The sequence below is a fragment of the Choloepus didactylus genome, chromosome 3 (genome assembly GCF_015220235.1).
Source record: "Choloepus didactylus isolate mChoDid1 chromosome 3, mChoDid1.pri, whole genome shotgun sequence".
NCBI lineage: Eukaryota > Metazoa > Chordata > Mammalia > Pilosa > Megalonychidae > Choloepus > Choloepus didactylus.
Genome location: NC_051309.1, coordinates 211,578,407 through 211,586,067, shown reverse-complemented (window position 1 = coordinate 211,586,067; position 7,661 = coordinate 211,578,407). Strand labels below are relative to the sequence as shown.

The 7,661-nt window shown below is 40.8% G+C and overlaps 1 long non-coding RNA gene across 1 annotated transcript in view; it reads left to right on the top strand.

Annotated features, from left to right (window-relative positions):
* Window positions 1-368: 368 nt before the first annotated feature.
* Window positions 369-7,661, top strand: part of LOC119528969 — a 61,915-nt gene continuing 54,622 nt past the window's right edge. The window contains exon 1 of the long non-coding RNA XR_005215793.1: window positions 369-442. This is a non-coding gene — a long non-coding RNA (uncharacterized LOC119528969). The remainder of the gene's footprint in view (window positions 443-7,661) is intronic.

Sequence of the window (7,661 nt, the reverse complement as noted above, 5' to 3'; positions counted from 1 at the left end):
TAGCTGGTGATTCTTAGAAATGACTGAGCCTCCCTTCTGGGTTGGGCTAATTTATTCCTATTTGGTCCTAAATATTTATATTTCTTCTGCCCCTCCTTTAGAACCCCGTTGACGTTTACAAAGGCCGTCTCAGCCGTGCTCTCATAACCACACTTCTGGATCGTTTTATATCCTCTTCTGGGAGCACACACCTGGCTCCGCGCCTGTGCACAGGTAGGGAGGGCCGCACACACATTTCACGGGTCTTAGGCCCCCACTTCCACCCCTTCTCCGCCCTCTGCCATTGGTCCCTGTTTCTCCAGTGTGTTCCAGAGCTTTTCTTTCAGCATTTGCTCAGTTCAGCTTTGCTGTTTCAAATAAAGGAACTACAGGAGGGAAACGCCAGGGACCCTTTGAAAGCCTTTATCTGAAAGCCCTCCACAGCCCCTCGTTCTTGCCCTCTGTGAGTAATTTTCCCTTTCTTTCTGAGAAATAATCTCTTTTAATCAATTCTTCTGCATCTTTGATATATTTTGCAATGAAGGAATTTTTTTTAATTAGTGACTTTTCAATAACTTAATAACCACTTTCCAAATTCTTTCAGATCTTTAGCTTTGGGGAGAAAATCTCTTAAGGAAGCACTTAGACTACAACAACCAAACAAATGTAATTTTAACTGGTTTCCTCACAAGGCCCTAGACTAATGCAGATTACTAAACCATTAATGGAATATTCTTTTTTACTTTTTAGAAATATTATTTATTGTGATAGCCAAAAACTTGCTTTCTTTGGTCCACCATTGTTCATAGTTTGTCTCTTGAGCATTTCCTATATAAGACCATTTTATCTCCAAGTGTATTAGCTTACATTTTTCAGTTAAATCTGATTCAATTTCCTATCTCTATTCTTAAATACACATTGCAATTGTAGACATTATTCTTTGAAAACTGCTATTGGGAATCTCTTCCAGATGGGCAGCTTCAGTTTGGTTAACACGCTGACTTTTCTCTGAGGGCTCTAGGAAATTGGCTTGCACTTCTTTAACTCTTCATGTTATACTCTTTTTACTCAGTAGCTGATGTTCTAAAGGAAAAAGAATAGCCCTTTCCTGATTTGGTTGGACTAGAATGTTCTCATGTGTGGCTTGCAGCTATTCCCAAGTGGTGCTCTGACTTTGGCTCTCCCTGAGTGGGTGCTCTCCTACCACACAATTACATGGTGGAGGAGAGAGGGGAGAGAAGCGGTGGAGACTGATCAACAGATGTTGAGAGCTTATGAGTCATCTCCTGCAACACAAACACCACCTTTTATTCTTCACTGAAAATTTTTCTTCACTATGTAATTCCTATGTTTTGTGTTCTAATATAACTGCAGCCACTTGTCTTTTACCTTTTCAATTGCCTACCTTTCCCAAATTATCTTCTTCACATGGTACAACTTATGCAATTATAGTTGACTGAAACTATATAAAATTATTGTGTCCTGAGAAAAGAACCTAACTCCTGTTAGAGCACAGCCCATCAGTTCCTCTCACTCTGAATCTTGCTTAAACATCTCTCAAGGATTTGTGAGTCAGACACTGAGAGATGATTTGGTAAATCCCTCATAAATATGTTTGGTCAGAAGGGTTGAGCAGATTCCTCAGCTGCTTTGTTATACTTGGAAAAAGTTCTGTGATAGAGGTGCCTTGGACAATTATGTGTATCAATTACTTTTCTAAACCACTGGCAAAACCAACTGGATCAGGGAATGTCTTTTGCGTCCATTTAAAACAGCTTTGAAAACTAACCTCAATTCATTAAAAAAAAAAAACATATTTGTACCTTTTATTACAATCGTTGAGCACCCTAGGTTTCCCTGAGTTACGCAGTCCCAGCCTTTATCGTTCGTCTTTTGTTCTGATGTCCCAGATGGTCCCAGCCTTCGTCATTCAACCATATTCACAGTCATCTTTGTTCAGTGTACTTACATTGCTGTGCTATCTCCCGAAATTGTTTTCCAAACCTCTCACTCCTGTCTTTTCCTTTCTGTCTGCAGTGCTTCCTTTAGTGTTTCCTGAAGAGCAGGTATCTTACTCACAAACTCTGTCAGTGTCTGTTTGTCAGAGAATATTTTAAGCTTTCCCTCATACCTGAAGGATAGTTTTGCTGGATATAGGTTTGGTTGGTGGTTTTTCTCTTTCAGTATCTTATATATTTCACCTCACTTCCTTCTTGCCTCCATGGTTTCTATTGAGAAATCCACACATAGTCTTATCAAGCTTCCTTTGTATGTAATGGATCGCTTTTCTCTTGCTGCTTTCAGGATTCTCTCTTTATCTTTGATGTTTGATAATCCGATTATTAAGTGTCTTGGCGTAGGCCTATTCAGATCTATTCTGTTTGGGGTAAGCTGCACTTCTTGGATCTGTAATTTTATGTCTCTCATAAGAGATGGGAAATTTTCATTGATTATTTCCTCTATTATTGCTTCTGCCCCTTTTCCTTTCTCTTCTCCTTCTGGGACACTCATGACACGTAAATTTTTGCTTTTCATTTTGTCTTTAAGTTCCCAGAGATGTTGCTCGTATTTTTCCTTTCTTTTCTCTATCTGTTCTTTTGTGTATAGGCTTTCAGGTGCCTTGTTTTCCAGTTCCTGAGTGTTTTCTTCTGCCTCTTGAGATCTTCTGTTGTATGTTTCCAGTGTGTCTTTAATCTCTTGTGTGTGCCTTTCACTTCCATAGATTCCACCAGTTGGTTTTTTGAACTTTCAATTTCTATCTTATGTATGTCCTGTATTTTCATTGTACGGTTCAGCTCTTTCACCATATCTTTCCCAACTTTTTTGAATTGACTTATTGTTAGTTGTTTCAATTCTTGCATCACAGTTGAAGTGCAAGTTTGTTCCCCTGACCAGGCCATAACTTCATTTTATTTTATTTAGTGTAGTTTGTAGTTTTCTGTTGTCTAGGCATGGTTTCCTTGGTTACACCAATCAGGCCTCCCTGGTTCTGGTCCCAGAACAGAACAGTTTCAGGTCCCAGAAGGAAGAAATATTCAGAATCTGGTTTCCTTGAGGGTGTGTCTTAGAAAATTGGTACAGTTGCTAATTAAAACCCCAGTTGGAGTTCAGCAGAGCTTGCTGGGAGAGAGCTTCTCTCTGGCACCACGAGGCTTTGCAGCCCAGGCTGTGGGGGGAGGGGTCTCCCTACTTGGATCCACAGTTTTTTACTTACAGATTTTATGTTGTGATCTTGGGCATTCTTCCCAATTCAGGTTGGTGTACGATGAGTGGACTGTCACGTTTGTCCCCCTGCAGTTATTCTGGATTGTTTACTAGTTGTTTCTGTTTTTTTTTTGAGTTGTTCCAGGGGGAATACTTAGCTTCCACACCTCTCTATGCTGCCATCTTGTGTTTCCTCTCAATTAATTTTTAACTTATGGACTACAATGGAGTTCTTTACTATGCCTATTAAAAGATAGAAACTTTAGTTCATTTCTATAAGCATTTGTTTTATATACACAGTAATGGAATTTAGAAGTCATTTGGTTCTTTAGGATTTATGAGAACTCAAAGGACAACTCCACTTAAATTGTGTCCCTTTTCCCCTCAAGCATGGGAATACTGCACTGTGTAGTTACCTGTGCTCTTATATGAAGGGAAAACCGTCTATGAGAAGCAGTGTAATGTTGTGGAGAGAGCATGGGCTTTGCCAGTCCGACAGACCTGGCATTGAATCCTGGCTCTATGCTGACTACGTGACCTTGAGCAAATTGTTTAGCCCCTGTGAGCCTGTGTCCTTGTCACACTCATGGTGAGGGTGAAGACTGATGAAGTTACTATCCATGAAGTGCTGAGAACAGTGCCCAGAGCAGAATGGATGCATGGTCCTAGCCAAGCTGCACATCAAGCATCATGGAGTTTTTAAAACAACAGCTACACAGTCCCCGGGCTTGGAGAGTCTAAAACAGTAGGTCTGGGATATGACCTGAGCCTGGAGTCAGGAATATCTTTTCTCAAGTTGGCAGTGTCTTTTCAAAAGCTCCACAAGTAATTCTGATATATAGTCAAGGCTCATGTATTTAGAAGTTCTCTCATTAGATCTGTATATACTTTGGATTATGTCTTTTTGATGAATTGACCCTTTAACCTCGTGAAGTGTCCCTCTTTAAACCAGGCAATACACTTTGTCCTGAAGACTGCTTTGTTTGATGCTAACATAACCACCCTCACTTTTTATGGTTAGTGTTTGCATGGTTACCTCTTTTTCCAGCCAGTTACTTATAATCTATCTGTATACTTTAAATGGTTTTCTTGTGAACAGAATATAGTTAGTCCTGCTTTTAAAAGCCAGTTTGGCAAGCTATGCCTTTTAATTGGGATTGTTCATTTCACTCTTAAATGTGCTTATTGATATGGTTGAATTTCAGTCTACCAACTTAATATTTGTTTTCTATTTGCCCCATCTGTTCTTTCTTTTTTCCTGTTTTTTAACTTCTTTTAGGTTATGTACTTTTTAGTCTTCAATTTAATCTCCTCTATTGACTTATTAGTAATACCTCTTTATAGTATTTTATAGAGGCTGGTCTCTGGTCCCTAGTGTATCTTTAACTTACCACAGTCCACCTTCAAATAATAATCTACCACTTCATATGTAATGTAAAAACTTTACAAGTGTATATTTCTATATTCTCTCCCCATCCTTCATATATTTTTTGCCAAATATTTTGCTCTCTATTACAAACCACATTGTTATTATTTTTGCTTTAAACAATCATTTTAAAAAATAATTTCTTCTTTCAGCTTTTAAACTTTATCTTTTATAAAGAAAAAAGCATTTTTATATTAACCCAGATATTTAAAATTTTTGGTATTCTTTTTTTTTTCCCTCACTCAGGCAATTTAAAATTGCCATCCCCTCTCATTGATTTCAAGGTAGCAGACTAAATCTGAACTATTTTATCTCTTAAATGACACATTTTAGACCATGATTGCCAAATAAAAAATACAATGCCCTCTGTCTGTTAAAGAGAATTGAGATAGCACAATGTGATGTATCTTGAAGACCCCAAATTGCCAGGAAGTTTCAGTGCAGCCACTGTAAAAGGGGAGCTTTCCTCTGCAAGTGTCTATCAGCCAGTGCCACATGGTCCCCTCTTAGGCAGATGCCCCTTCTAGGTACACAGAGCCATTGCCAGCTGTCAAGTCCTTGGATATCGTCTCAGTTCCTTCAAACCATGGGAGTACCCGGTATCTATAATGATGGGATCCCTCTGGTTATAGTTCATGATATCTATTTTTGAAAAAATTGCTCTTCTGGAGACCTCCACCTTAAATGATGGGGACCCCAAATGTGCATCACATCTCAATCACGAGCTTGTGAGCATCCGTCCTGCCATTGTAGGTGCTGGTTACAAAGCTTGTCCAGCCTCATTGGCCCTGTGGTTCACCCCATGAATTCTGGGCAACCCCAATACTCATTGCTGACACCCCATCCAGCCACAGAAACTAAAAGTTTTATGAAGGGCTCCTCATTGTATTCAGCATAGAAGCCTCCAGTGTATTTATCCACCTTCTCTATTGCCATAATACTGTAGCTGTTGGAGCTGTTTGCTAAGATTTCTACCATCACTGTATTAGTCAGGGTTCTCTAGGGAAACAGAATCCAGCCAACTGCATTCTCTCATTGTGGAAGACACACCCTTTGTTGACATCGTTAGTCACAGCTGCAGCCAATTGACTGATGATTTAATAAACCAGCCTGTTGGTTTATTAACCAGCCACAAACATCCTCACAGCAGTGGTTAGGCCAGTGCTTACTTGACCAGACAGCTGGGTACCATCACCTAGACAAGTTGACATATGAAGCTAACCAGCACAATCACCTTCTCTCTCTCAGAGAGGGAGCTCTAGCCACCCACATTCTAGAAGGTATAGTTCTGAATGACATGGTACATCTTGAATTCAGTGCATATCCTGCTCTGGTTAAACTTGTCACACACCTGGTCCTTGCCCTAATACTTGTTGCAGGTGTCATCACGAATGCTGGGCTTACTCCTGTATGGGCAGGTCGTTGCCCAGCCTTTGCAGAAGCCAGCTTTGCCCCAGCCCATGAAGTTCTGCATGGAGGGCAAGGTGCAGAGCCATGTTCCCTTCCTCTTGATGTTGGTCCCATCCACCAAGGCACTGGTGCTGCTGTAAGCCCAGCAGGAGCTGCAGTTCCAGGGATGTGCTAGTGATGCTGACATGGTAGATGCTGTCCACATTGCACCAGTTCTCAGGCATCACAATGGGGACAGGTACTCAGGAGGTCATGGATAGGTTCGGTGTCCCAACTGCCACAGCTGGTCCCTCTGCAGGGTCTGGTAGCAACTCTGGCCCCGGCAGAAATAGAAGCCATCTGGGCTGCATCCACCAAGCAACAGTGGCCTCCCCGCCCTGCCCCATGCCAAGCCTCTGTCGGGCCCTGGCTCCCACTGCACCCCACTCAGGTTTCTACTCCAGATATCTCTCTGATTCTGCTCCATGCCCCCCACCCCTGGGCCACACACTCTGGGGCCCTGTCAGCCTGGCCTGGATCTTGTGGCTGTGGCAACCTGTCCAGACACTTACCCAAGGCAGGGCAGACTGCCCACTGTCACTCTTAATTCCTTTAAATTAATTCAACTTCTCTTCTGGTTTCATTTTCCTTCAGTCTGAAAAAATTTCTTTAACATTTTTTTGTAGGGCAGCTCTGCTGACGATAAATGATCTCACCTTTGTTTATCTGAAAAATGTCTTTATTTCACTTTCAGTTTTCAAAGTTATTTTTGCTGGATATAGAATTCTCAATTGGCAGTTTTGTTTTGTTTTTCTTTCAGCATTTAATAGATGTTATTCCATTGCCTTCTGGTTTGCATTGTTTCTGATGAGAAGCCAGTGATGGTTCTGATCTTTGCAATCCTGTATATAATGTGTCTTTTGTTCTCTGGCTAGGGTTTGAAGAGTTTCTCTTTTAAATGGTTTTCAGAAATTTGATTATATTTTTTTTTTTTTCTTTTTTTTTTTTTTTTTTTTTTTTAAATCATCATTTTATTGAGATATATTCACATACCACGCAGTCATACAAAACAAATTGTACTTTCGATTGTTTACAGTACCATTACATAGTTGTACATTCATCACCTAAATCAATCCCTGACACCTTCATTAGCACACACACAAAAATAACAAGAATAATAATTAGAGTGAAAAAGAGCAATTGAAGTAAAAAAGAACACTGGGTACCTTTGTCTGTTTGTTTCCTTCCCCTACTTTTCTACACATCCATCCATAAACTAGACAAAGTGGTGTTTGGTCCTTATGGCTTTCCCAATCCCATTGTCACCCCTCATAAGCTACATTTTTATACAACTGTCTTCGAGATTCATGGGTTCTGGGTTGTAGTTTGATAGTTTCAGGTATCCACCACCAGCTACCCCAATTCTTTAGAACCTAAAAAGGGTTGTCTAAAGTGTGCATAAGAGTGCCCACCAGAGTGACCTCTCGGCTCCTTTTGGAATCTCTCTGCCACTGAAGCTTATTTCATTTCCTTTCACATCCCCCTTTTGGTCAAGAAGATGTTCTCCGTCCCACGGTGCCAGGTCTACATTCCTCCCTGGGAGTCATATTCCACGTTGCCAGGGAGATTCACTTCCCTGGGTGTCTGATCCCACGTAGGGGGG